Genomic DNA, 12785 nt, shown 5'->3' with positions numbered 1-12785 from the left:
CTGTGAGCGCGTTAAACTCAGCGCAGCTAGCAGCTGACAGTTCTTTCAAGATCTATCGGACTAAATATCTACAGTTGTTAAAAATTTTAAACGTTGTTTTCCCTCTTGGGAATAAGCTTTTTTGAAAGCAATCATTTCAAGCTTGTCCTCGTGCCTGGGATTTCAGTTGATCGAAGTGAAAGGTGCCAAGTCGTCGCTTGTAAGAGCGTGTGCGTTGATGCTTGTATGTTTCATCGTGCCTTGAAATCATGGGCAAAACCCTCACTGAAGAACAAGCTGAAATTCTTCGTTTTGCTAGCAGTGGGCATAATCTCGTGATTACTGGCCAAGCTGGAGCAGGAAAATCTACTGGTGTCAACGCTATCAGACAAGACTGTAGACAACGTGGTCTGAAGGTCGCTGCTGTTTGCTCTAGTGGAATTGCTTGTAAAGTTTACGAAAATGGTGTGCAGCCACCGTTCATTCGTATTATGGTCTTGGCGCCGCAGACATGCCATCCAAACAATTAATTCATCGTGCTGTCGGGGATAGGAGGCTCTGTGAGAAACTGAGTAAAGTCGATGTTTTGATTTGGGACGAAGCTAGTATGTCGAGTGCGCGAATAATCGAACTTGTAAACGCTCTTCATCATCATCTGTCGAGTGAAGAATCTGGCGTTGAGAATTTTCCATTTGCTGAAAAACAGGCAATTATTGTAGGAGAATTTCTACAGCTTCGTCCCGTTGCGAGCTCTCTTGACTCTGGCGAATTCATGTTTAAGTCGAGAGTCTTTGAACACGCTATAACTCATCGATTTGAATTAACAAAAGTCTTGAGACAATCCGAAGCTGACAAGATGTTTGTTGCCGCCTTGAAAGATCTCAGGCTTGGAAAGTGTTCTGAAGAATCTTGCAACTGCATGGCGCAATTGTCAAGAGCATCAGAGCCTCGCCTAGATGAAGATGCCACCCATATTTTTTTTAAAAGAAATGGAGCATTGCTCTTCAATCGCTTAGCGCTTAATAATCTCGTCGGCGAAATCTTTCGATTTCCCGCTACATTTGAGGGTCGCAATGGCGACAAAATCAAATGGCCAGGAGAGAAGGTGTTGTTTTTAAAGAAAGACTGTAAGGTCATGTTGATATGGAACAAGTCCGAAATTTTGAAAAATGGAAGCATGGGTATTTTCAAATGCGTGACAGATAGTGATACACTTCAGGTTCAGTTCGAAGATGTTGGTTCGGTCAGCATAAAACGAGAAACCTGGATTCAAAGAAATCGTGAAGGAGAGAAGATCGGAAGCGTAACACAGTTTCCTATTGTATTGGCTTATGCCGCGACCTGCCATAAATCGCAAGGATTAGAGCTGCCAGCCGTGGTGTTACACTCCTCAAAAGAATTTGTTCCCGGGTTGGTATACGTAGCTGTTTCACGTGTGAAGTCAGCAGATACTTTGCAAGTGATTAGTTTCAACGCCCGTCAGATTCTACCAGCTGACCCCGAGGTTGTCCAGCAGTGTGGCCATGCCACTGGAGTGAATGACCCCTCCCTTCGCTGCTGTAGGAGAAAGGAAGTCCACGATGATGCCTTTTTTTGAGCCCCAGGATAAATTCCAATCAGCAGGAGATGAAACCGAGGAGAGCATATATCACTTCCCAATTGAGATGTCTGACGGCATGGTACACCCATACTTTGAGAGAGAAGACACCGATGTTGCCGTAACTGTCGCTCAACTTTATGAGAAAATGGAACGCCACGAATCGGAGTTATCAAGTCCGCCCGTCGATGGTCTGGACACAAGGGCTATACTGTTCCAGCTGAAGGTTGATTCACCTTGCAGCGATTTCAGTCACTCGGAAAATGAAGCCGTGGACAAGCTGTTGGAAACAGATCACTCAGAGAACGTTAAGGCGTTTGTCAACATCATGTGGTTTCAATCGTTCGTAGCTCTTGAACAACACATCATCGAAAACTCTGATGAAATTGATGTAAATATTAGCAGAGGCGACTTTACAAGGGCTACAGCCAAGTTACACAGGCTGTTAACGTCAGACGACTTTTCGCATTATACTATATGCCTATTCAGTGTTTCCTGTTGTACACCTGCGCAACGGTCTATCGGTGTGCGACTTGCGAAGACTATTTATTTAAGATTTCTACAGCACCTCCAAAGCGTTACTGCTAAAGATCTACAACAAGAAACTGTAGTGTTCAATGTCGAGGAGATGTCGGCAGCTGGGCGGGCAAAAGTTCGTCACGTAGGGGGTTGGGCTGTCAGAAAGGTTTTGGAGCAATCGCGACGATACGTCAGAACGAACATCGACTCTGAGAACACTGAAACGATGACATGTGTTAAAAGGCATCACGAAATCTGTGAACTGATCGAAGAATCGCTCGTTGGGTCATTGGCAGTATTAGAACAGGCCAGCCTACACAAAGACACCCTTCAGGTGACCGAGGCCAGGCAATACAGAGAACGAGGCCTGATCCACATCGAAGATGATGTCTACACTTTATTTATGGCCCTTGAAAGTGAGCGAGTACAGCTGCTGAACAGCGAAGCAATGCGTAAGGAGAGAGCCAACATGGCAGAAGTGGCCTATCAACAGCTCATGGAAAATAAAGAATTAAAACTGAAATGGCGAGCATGCTTCCGTAGAGAGGATCTGACAAAGAAAGAGGTAAAAACATTGTATGTTTGATTATTTCAGTATATTTCTGTTAAAGTTATCTGCAACCATAGGTAACTCAAGTACAAGATCTGCATATTAATGATAGTCTATCAACTTTATTGGTCACAAAATTACAATATAATTAAAAGAAGAAAAGGACCAACAGGAATTGCGCGAACGGGAAAATAAAGTTACCCATGCGAGGCGCAACCCTAGAAGCTAGTAAGAATGGTGATAGAAAATCTTAAATTTGATAAAAATTACAATAAAATCTAATAATTACTTATAGTTAAAAATTATAGTTAAATCTAATTAATTACAATAGTTTAAGACAAGATGCGGATAATATTAGTCACAGATAGTTTGAAAATGTAAGCGTTTGCATGGAATTTACAACTAAGACTTTATGCTAATAAATGTCGAAATCCCGAAGTAAGTTTTACGATACTGTATCTGGTGTTCCTTTCTTATGCTACGTTGTGTTTCTAGGTAATTGGAGAGATTTTTTATTAATATATCCTATCATGTATTATACCGAAGTAAGCTAGAAAAGATGGACAGTCGACACATTTTGCTTTGTAGTTCTCATTGACAGCAGTGTTTAAACAGCATTTGTGTGTTATGAAATTGTGCATACCTTGTTTCTTTAAAGAATTAGCAGCTCCAGAAAAACCAACTAACATTTTAAAATTGCCGCCGTGAATTAGTGGAACACACGAAAGAGCACATAAGCGCTGTAACCGTTGGGCGACTTGGACATGGCGCGAGGTTGGACGCGAATACCTATGCTGTAACCCGGAAATGTTAAGAAAAGTGCGCCCGCGATTATCTTTTAACTGCGGAATTTCGTGAACACGAAATTGCTGGTGATTGCGATCAATACAAATGCAGTAAGTAAATGCCTTTGGCATTTTATGGTCAAAAAGACTCCAGGACGGACTTTTACGTTACATGTTGTGTTCGTTGGTCTGCACTTAATGGCTTGTGACGATCGATGTTTTTGGTTTGGCGTGAAAATACTAATTCTGGTGACGGATTTGAACTAACTAAAGATAAGTACATAACTTATTCATTGAGATACTTACTGCTTAAAAAAGCTTCGCGTTTCAGATCATTTAACAAGCTGTATTAACGAGATCATTGGTATGTATGTATCAGTAAGAATGTATCATACAGTAGTCTGAACTGAAGTCTTAGAGCTAACTTGAAACGTTTTATGAGGATTGTCAGATAAAATTACCTTAGTGTTGTTGCTTCTTGTTCAGACCACTTATAATTAACGAGGTTATTTAGCAAATGCTATGAACAAAATGTAAAATCGGGCTGTCAACAAGGGCCTGTGAACTGATGATTTTTTTTTACCATTTGTTTTAGAACTTGATTGAGATGATTTTTGCCTCTGTGATTAAGCGGTATGTACATATGGGAACAGCCCAGTACCTCAGAGACTTCCGTAGGAGTTATGACCTGAAGAAGACCGCTAAATTGAGGAAAAGAGTATTACAGAGACAGAAAAAGAACGAGGAGAAAACAGACAGTGTACCATTCAAGGTAGGTAGAGTCAGTTGTTTTCCTTTTCTGAGGGTGGAATATTTAATGGTTGATTTAAAAACTATTACACAGTCATTGTTCCTTTTAGAGGAAAATCTATCATTATAGTTGTTAGTACTTTTACTCTTTTCGACTAAGTTGTTAACAGTTTAATACATATATATGTGAAATAATTGTTGTATTTTTGTCCAATTCCATCAAAGAGATCCTCACAGACAGGACTCAGGCAAAAGCATTCTCACATGAGCGACTTTCACGTTTCATTGAAAAGTACAGTGATGCAACTGTCTTAAAGTGCACCTAACCCCAAAAAATTTTTTTCACTAAAACGAATCTAGACTTTATTTGAAGCATTTGGGCGAAGAAATGTTTGAATTTGGTTGAATCCTCGATTTTCTATGCCCTTTCAAAGCCGCGCTTGAAGTGTTTCACGACCGCGTTTTAGGGAGTCTGGGGCGGCGGTACCTGATGACGTCTACCCAGGAACCAAACACAATAGCGCCTCAATCAACTCTCTGTATTTGCTCGAGAAAATGGAACACAAAACTAATCGTTCCGATGTATTTTGGGACTAAAACGTCCAAGTTTTGTCTCAGAATCATTTCTTTTTCGTCACTGGAGTCAGAGTTAAGTTTCGATTCGGCAGACTCCGAAATAAACTTCGATCGAGCACATTCGACAACTGTGAACTCACTGCTTAGAGCTTTGAGAGCAATTTACAATATTTCAAGCGACGAAGGGGAAGACTTCTTTGCGGACGAGCTGCTTGTATAATAGGAATGGAAAGCTAGATACGAAGTGGAGGTGCAGGCAAACGAAAAGCAGGAAAGAAAACTCAAGGACTGCTTTGGAAGGTAATTTCGTCAACTAAACATAAGATTCCCACGCGTGTTTATAGCTCGTTTACATTTGTCCTTACCGAAAATGTATTTTGTCAGGGTGTGATTGTTCTGTTAAATCCAGTTTGTGTTTTACTTTCAGTTGAATGCTTCATGTTTATAAGAGCGACGTGTGTGTTGCAGTTTTCGAGACTTGATGACCTCCAAAACATTGGCTTCGATCGATTGAAAATCGTATTGTTTGGACCTGTATTTTTGAAGCTGCGGGAAGCAAGGCGGAAGGAAACATTTCATACAATTACCGATTTCACATTGTCACACTTTTTAAGTCGTAACTCCAAATAACTAATGTAAATTGTTCTCAAAGTTTGCAGTGAAATTCGTCGGATAAGCGAAAAGGATGTGTTCCCTAAACGGTCCGCAGATAATGTTACGCGGTCATATTTTCGACGCTATTGCACAGAATCTTTGTCGCACTGCTGATTTCCAAACCTTCAAAAAACTCTGTGAGTGTAACAATTTTGTTGTCATGTAATTCTAAAGGATTAATCTTCGACTTTCATCTAAATCGAGAGAGAAATAAGTGTTGGTTAGTGGCGTACAGTTGCGATCTATTTACATATCAGTATAACGCTTCTTGATCATGATCGGATCACACAACTTTGCCGGTTATGTTATAAATCATCAGGCTGCGGGATTGGAAGATATAGGTTGTCGGTAGTATTTCTACAAATTGCTGGTCAGCTTTAAGCAGAAAATTTATGAAAATAGCGTTCGAAAGTCTGCGGAACAAATTCCACTGAGAGTTCTTCAATGATTCTCACAGATTCAGTTCGTTTGTTTCGGTTCGACAAAATCAACCACCGTTTACGTCTTTATTGCACCATTAGCCGATCATCGTCAGTAAATTGTACAGTATATCTTTCTTTGAATCTGGAATATTGCATCAACAGCCGATAGCACCTCTGGAAGGCGTTTCTGCGCACTTTTCGAATGTGTATTGCACCATCCTGAAGGAAATGACAGGACGTGAGATATCCAACCTTCCTGGGTAGTCACAAGAGCCGCTGGACCCATTCTCCTCAAACTCGGTCGTGAAACAAAATGGCGGTGTTTTGGAGCTATTTTCGAGATTTCGTCGGGGCACAGAAAATCGAGGTTTTAACGGAATCCAAAAATTTTTTCGCAGAACTATTTCAAATAACAATTAAATTCGTTTTAGCGAGAAAAAAATATTAGGGGTTAGGTGCACTTTAAGCAGAGTTTATTTGAAAGATCAACTCCTGCGTCTTTGTGAAACGTATGAGGTCCATTTCCGAAGGGCAGATACAAAGAAGACCTTGGCCACAAGTTTGATGGAAGCTACAAGGAGCAAAACCTCAATCCCATTCACTGACAGGCAATTTCAAGTGGTTAACACTGTAGCAGATGAACGCCATGGTGCTATTAGGATTACACTTAGATTGACAGGTACATACCTGTACATTGTTTCATGCAAGTTGTCTTTATGTAATACACTGCCACAATTCACATGAGGTGAAAAATTCTGACTTATTGTCACCCTGGCGATTGCTTTTTTTTATTTATCTTGCCAGTCAGTTAACCTAGAATGCAATATGCAGTTGAGAAGCTTAATATCTTTCCAATCATGAATTTTAAAAATATTAAAAATTAACACTGTTGTACACAAATTACACGAAATTGCCTGATTGGCCTTGTATGTAAGAAGATATACATTGTTTTGAAAAAATCTGGTGGAAAGCAATGGTATACTAAAGCATACCTTTACCAGAGCAAACTGCATTAGAAGGTAGTGAGCAAGATGAGAAAGAGCTAACACTCGGATTGCCTGCATTACTTTTTCGACTTATTGTTGTTTGTCCAAACCTGATAGAATTCTGAGTCGATTGTTGTTTGACATAGGTTGGGTTATTATTCTGCCCGTTGCATAAGCGCACCTGACAGAAGTGATTTTCTACGCAGTCTTGATTGACCAATGCTGACTTGATTACAGATGAGGGAAACTGAGTGAGCTTTGTGGCGACCATAGCCCTAAATCCCAAACACATGCATTGAAGGTCAAACCAAAGCTTTGCAGAGACAAAGTTACTATTTTTCTGGGAAGTTTCCTCTCTCCATTCAATCAGGAATCGATAGAATTCATCTAGATGTTGTAGACGTTGATCTTTTGTACAAGCGATAGGTAGTTGTCATTGAACAATTGAATTAGCCTTGAGGAATGGCATAACAGGACGATTATTCCATCCAGTTGAGAACCATCCTTGCTGTTGGCTGTCAGATCATCCTGGTATTTCTATGGGTAAACCAAACTATATGTCTGACACATGGCACATGTGTGAAAATGTCTACTGGTTATTTAAGTCTATATTTAATTTGGTAATTAAGTAGTAAAAAAATGAGTATCTTCGAGCATGCTTTATAGAAAAATGTCAAGGCTGCAGTAAAAAAAAACAATGCATTTTTCATTGCAGGTATGCAATATCTAACAGTTATGCTAAGGAAATTTACCCTCTAATGCCTTATGTCTTTTAACATTTCACCTGCATGAGAAACAACATCCTATCATCAAGAACATCCTCTGCCAAGTGGTTTCGCATTTTCGAAGCAGGGTCCAACTCAAAATGTTGTGTCGTCAGCTTCTCATGGACAGGGAGGCTGAAGCTGCTTTGGTCCCAGTTATATGCGTCTCTAAATTTCTTCCATGTCACTGTTTTTCCTTTAATTTTCAGACACCTGGGCTTGGTACTCTCATTACTTTTCTCGATATTGTTTCTTGTTTTTTTAACGTTGTGCTGATAATAAGAGAAAGACGGCAATAAGATGCGTAAGTTTTTACCGTTTTATTTTAGCAAGGAGTCCAAAAGCATGACCAGTTTAATTAAATCACATCCTTTCATAAATGCAGACCTTCCTGTCAGAAGCCAGAGATGGCATTTCTTGGCTTCTGATTGGATAGTCTGCATGCCTTAAAAGCAAATTGAATTGATTTAAAGTGGCACACTTTCGCATTCTTGCTGTAAGATTACTTTGTCTTCGTTGCAGCGGCTGAAGTGAAAGTTCCCTGTATTTTTTTCACCATTAACTTAATTAAAACTAGGGAATTCAAAAGGAAGACAACGTGTCTTAGGAATTCATGAAGTTATTAACCTCAGTGTACCTTTGGGTCCATAATGAATACCATTGGGGTTCCAGTGTAAACATTAGTTGTCACAAACTGGTCTGCCATGGGTCTCGTTCACTAAAATGTATTTTAATGAACTGTCTATGGCAGTCTGCTCCATCCATGATGCACCAGTAAATGCTTTTATGAAAAACAAACTAACAAAATGAGTAAAGATCGTGTGTTTTATTTGGTTTGCTATCTTGTCAAATATTATTTAATTTTAGTGCTTACTTTTCCGAGTTCATAAAGAGTGCTTAGGTACTGTAGTAACATAGTTGTACTTCAAGCTTATGAAATAGTTTGCATTAAGAGGAAACTAAATAACTGATAGGAAGAAAAGTGTGTTAAGGGTTTCATAGGTTTGTGTTGTTTGTTACTACAGGGGAATCAGAGAGAGCATCAAGACCAACTTAAAATCAGCTGGCAGCATCAACGGGTATACAATATGTGAAATAAGGCACAATAAATGACCTCATATATAAAATATACATGTACACCATAAAATTGCCAATAATGAACATTTGTCTTCCTGTTTTGCCTTTGTTATAGAATTAAGAATCTACTTTGAGCCTAAGAACTGTGGAGGAAGGAGAAGGCTTACACAAATCCAAATTCCAGCATTTTTCGGACTCCATCCTAGAAGATAAAATACAGGTCACTAGGTGAACAATCCCCAGATGGGTACTGCGCTATGGGGAAGCGAAAGCCCCCGTCACTAAGGAAGATGAATTGCAGTACATGTGTGGCCAGCTGAGGTTCAGATTTTCCTGCAAATGAACCATAGGATGTATAATGTGAGACATTCTTCTTGTGTGGCTACTTATGTATATTTTTTTTGATTGATTTTTATGTACTCTTTGCGAATTTGATTTCTGTTAGAGAAAATAAACGTTAATCAAACAAACAACTTTTAGGTTTTGAAATATTTAGTACCTTTAAAATAACGGTTTGGATAACTAAGTTTAGCAGTGCCTATTAATTGTATGAAAAAAAGAGCAGATAAGTAAATTATACCACAACAGACTTTCCCTAAGGCACTAGTTTGGTCGATTTAGCCCATGGGCCCTTAAAGTTAAAGGACCCAAAGCCATATTTTAAGATCTGAATCTAAGGAATAGTTGTCCAAGTTTTAGCTCAAAAAAACAGGCCATTTTGTTTTATTTACTGATATTTGTATTGTGTGATTATCAAAACATTTGATATCTCGATATTGAATGTAATCAGGGCAAAGAAAACACAATTTTTTGAACCAGTATCTACCGGGACTTTCGAGAACGGGACCCCAGGTCTGACAAATTAGACCGTTTCGGATTGCACCCTAGGCAAATGTGCGGTAAGTGATTTTCTTATATACGTTTCAGTTCACGTCTTAAAACATGTATCATGGGTAGATGTTCCGAGCTCAAAACGTACCTGCAAGACTTGTCATCACGTCATGGCTCTCACCCAGGTCAACGAAGCCAACAAGGCGATGCTTGCCATGTTTTATGACCATTTCAAGGTTTTCCTTGTAAGAAGTTCAGTAATATCAGTATCGTAATTATCAACTGTAAAATTCTTAACAAGAAACAGCAAACTTGTACTGTCTTATATTTAATATACTTTTAAACAACATTAAAATTGTTGAATGACAATTTATGGGTTATCCAAGTGCTTTTGGACCGGTATGATGTTGAGCAAGTTTTTGTCAGCACTAGTTACGAACCTGAATTTCCATTTCGTCAATAACGAAACCTCCCCAGTAGTCCTCTTTTTTCAGTGCCTTTTCTCGTACAGCTTCCATGCACAACCTTAACACCTGATCATTCCACCCAGGTACCTCGTCAACTTTGTTCTTGTAAAGTCTAGGGAAAATATGGGAAATGGTTTATGGTGTTTTAACTTCATTATAATATATTGCAATCACACGACATGAATCAGTTTGAAGAGGAGAGGAAATAGCCCCTAAACAAGGGTAAAACAAGGTGGTAAGCACAGAACAAGGGTTATCTTTTTACCTGATTGTCCGGTTGCTTGGAAGAGTGATGAACTTGCGCAGTGGATCAAGGATATGCGGATTTTCACAGTACAGGTCTATACATAGCCTCATTATTCTGTGAAATGAACATATAGACGCCATTATCACACTTAAATAATGCATATCTCGGCTCTATTAAAATAATTTTTTTTAGATTAAACGACGCGCACCAATTAAACGCCTCCTTATATAGATAAAATCCTCCGGCGTTTAATCGAGAAAATACATGTACTGTTCCATAAAAGTCTGAAAAACTGATCAGGGTGATTACCCATGCGCGTATTAACTATGAGTACTGAACCTCAAAGGTTTCGAAACATCTAAATATTCTTTAATTTGAGTTTGATTATTAGACATGAAGTACACTCACTTTGGATGCCATCTGTATCCATGTTTGCTTTTTGTATTGAGGATTTTTTTCTGCTGCTCCCAGAGACATAACATCTCTTCAGGTACTTTTTCCTTCGGAGCGGTGGTCAGCATTGCCGCGAGGTCTCTATCGCAAATTTTTCTCGCCAATAAAGCCGTTCTCTTCGTTGCGTATTCGATCTAGCATTTTTTTCACTCTGCAACGCAACTTTCATTTCTTCTTTTGTGAGATATCTTCTATTGCAGTGTGGATGAATGGTTGAACGTTTCTCTTTCCGTTGCTTTTTAAGAGTGTGGGCCTTCAGGAGATTTTTACATTCCGAACAAAGACCATCACGGAAAGAGAAAATCTTACACCGAGAGGAAAAGTGCACCATTATTGGATTTTCGTGTGCTGAATCTTCCGTGAGGTTCCTGAAACACCCCTCTAGATGATCAGTTCTGGTGGCTACCAAACTCTCCCCTTCTGGAAGACGGAACCCGCCACAAAACGTAGAATTGTTGATGTGATCAAAAACCGCATCAACCCGTTTAACAAGGGATAGGGAACCGAGAACTACATTTGGCAATTCTGTTTCGCAGCCGTGAGTTCTTATGGTGAGATACGTCGAATCACCCGTCTGTGTAACGACTACTGCCGTTGAAACTCTTCTTTTCTGAAATTCCCACTTCTCTAAGCGGACAAAACTGATACAGTTTGGTTTGTCTTGCACCATTTTCCAATCGTCCGGTACAGTGACACCAGCCAATTTCTCTGCAAGATTAATATGATCGTCTTGTTGATTGTGATTTTTCTTGGAAGGCTGAATCCGCTTTATATTTAAATAGACATGCTGTCTAACAGTCCTAGCCCCGCGTTTCGCATTTTTGACTTTATCTCCCCAGAGCTCTTTCACAATACGACCCAGAGAGGAAAATCCCAGAGCACAGCCAGTGGCCCCTGCGTAGTTCTCTTGGCTTTCCTCGGCGTGCTGAATAATAGTACTAACTGGAGTTATGGCACCCTCTTCATAAACGTAATTAGCCAAGGCCCTGGAAGACAGCGTAATAGATAGCAGTTTTTAAAAAGGGCAATATCTTCGTATTTTTGGAAATCAATTTAAAAAAATAGTTTTGTTTTTATACAAACATATTGTAGGTTTACCATATCTTCCACTCTGAGGAATAGTCTTGCGTCTTCTGCTTTTTCTTGGAAGGTAGATCCTCTGGTTCGCGTCTTGCCACTTTCGACAGCATTTTAGACAATGTTCAGCTGAAAGCGATTTGCGTGTCCAACTAACTCCTACTAAGCAATGTTCAACTGAATTTAGAGCCTAAAAGCACTGTTAACTGCACAAATACAAGCGACGACTTGGCACCTTTCACTTCGATCAACTGAAATCCCAGGAACGAGGACAAACTTGAAATGATTGCTTTCAAAAAAGCTTATTCCCAAGAGGGAAAACGACGTTTAAAAATTTTTAACTGTAGATATTTAGTCTGATAGATCTTGAAAGAACTGTCAGCTGCTAGCTGCGCTGAGTTTAACGCGCTCACAGTCAGCCAGATTAATTTCGCGCCGTTTCCGGTTAAATACCCCCAGGGACCGCGGCACGGTGCAATTTGCATGATCAAAAAATGACCCGTGCCTCTCGACGGTTAGAGGCGACTTTGTCACGATGGCGCGGTCACTAAGCTAGAAATTCAAATCCTGTGGCCAAGATAATCGGTTACCAGTCCGGAATATCCCGATAAATTAGGACAGTCATGACGTCATGAAGCTATTGTTAGCAGGGAAAATGGCGGACCTTTTATGCGGACCAAGAAAATATGTTGTTTCCAGTCTCGCATAGAGTCTGGCCAGCATTATCCAGGACTTTTTGCGACCAAACGTTGAGAAGGAGAATAAGCGGCCATTTTGGTAGTGGGAGAACGTTGACTGTCTTCTAATCATTGAGTTTTTTTGGTGTCAAGCGACGATGTAGACGCGATTTTGTGGCCAAATATTAAGGTTAGTAAAGTGTACGCGTTATTTTCTAGTATTCACGTATTTTTCATTGAGCTGTGTATATTTTTACTGATTCTAGTGTTGTTAAAGTTTCATCATGCCAAATTACACGGTTGTAAACAACGTCGATATCTTGTAAACTCTCTTTGAATTTGAGGCGTTACAAGTGTACCTGAACCGCTGTTGT

At 39.7% G+C, this 12785-nt stretch overlaps 3 pseudogenes across 2 annotated transcripts in view; 1 reads left to right on the top strand and 2 right to left on the bottom strand.

The window, feature by feature from the left end:
- Positions 1–158: 158 nt before the first annotated feature.
- On the top strand, positions 159–4495 carry LOC149102699 (ATP-dependent DNA helicase PIF6-like; annotated as a pseudogene).
- Positions 4496–6585: 2090 nt separating this feature from the next.
- LOC149102698 (uncharacterized) lies at positions 6586–11847 on the bottom strand (annotated as a pseudogene). The gene is made up of 10 exons (XR_016201960.1): positions 11756–11847; positions 11064–11643; positions 10613–10791; positions 10223–10318; positions 9931–10069; positions 9639–9732; positions 8827–8992; positions 8220–8363; positions 7603–7854; positions 6586–7355 (listed from the first exon to the last, which is right to left on the bottom strand). The product of XR_016201960.1 is annotated as an uncharacterized LOC149102698 (transcript).
- A 446-nt stretch (positions 11848–12293) lies between these two features.
- The window catches only part of LOC110063197 (uncharacterized), a 7972-nt pseudogene continuing 7480 nt past the window's right edge, over positions 12294–12785 (bottom strand). Inside the window, exon 6 of the transcript XR_016201959.1 lies at positions 12294–12785. This exon is cut by the window's right edge and continues 1336 nt beyond it. The product of XR_016201959.1 is annotated as an uncharacterized LOC110063197 (transcript).

Source organism: Orbicella faveolata, unplaced genomic scaffold (genome assembly GCF_042242905.1).
Source record: "Orbicella faveolata isolate gen_17 unplaced genomic scaffold, um_ofav_v1 contig_35, whole genome shotgun sequence".
Taxonomy (NCBI): Eukaryota; Metazoa; Cnidaria; class Anthozoa; order Scleractinia; family Merulinidae; genus Orbicella; species Orbicella faveolata.
This window is presented reverse-complemented; position numbering and strand designations above follow the sequence as displayed.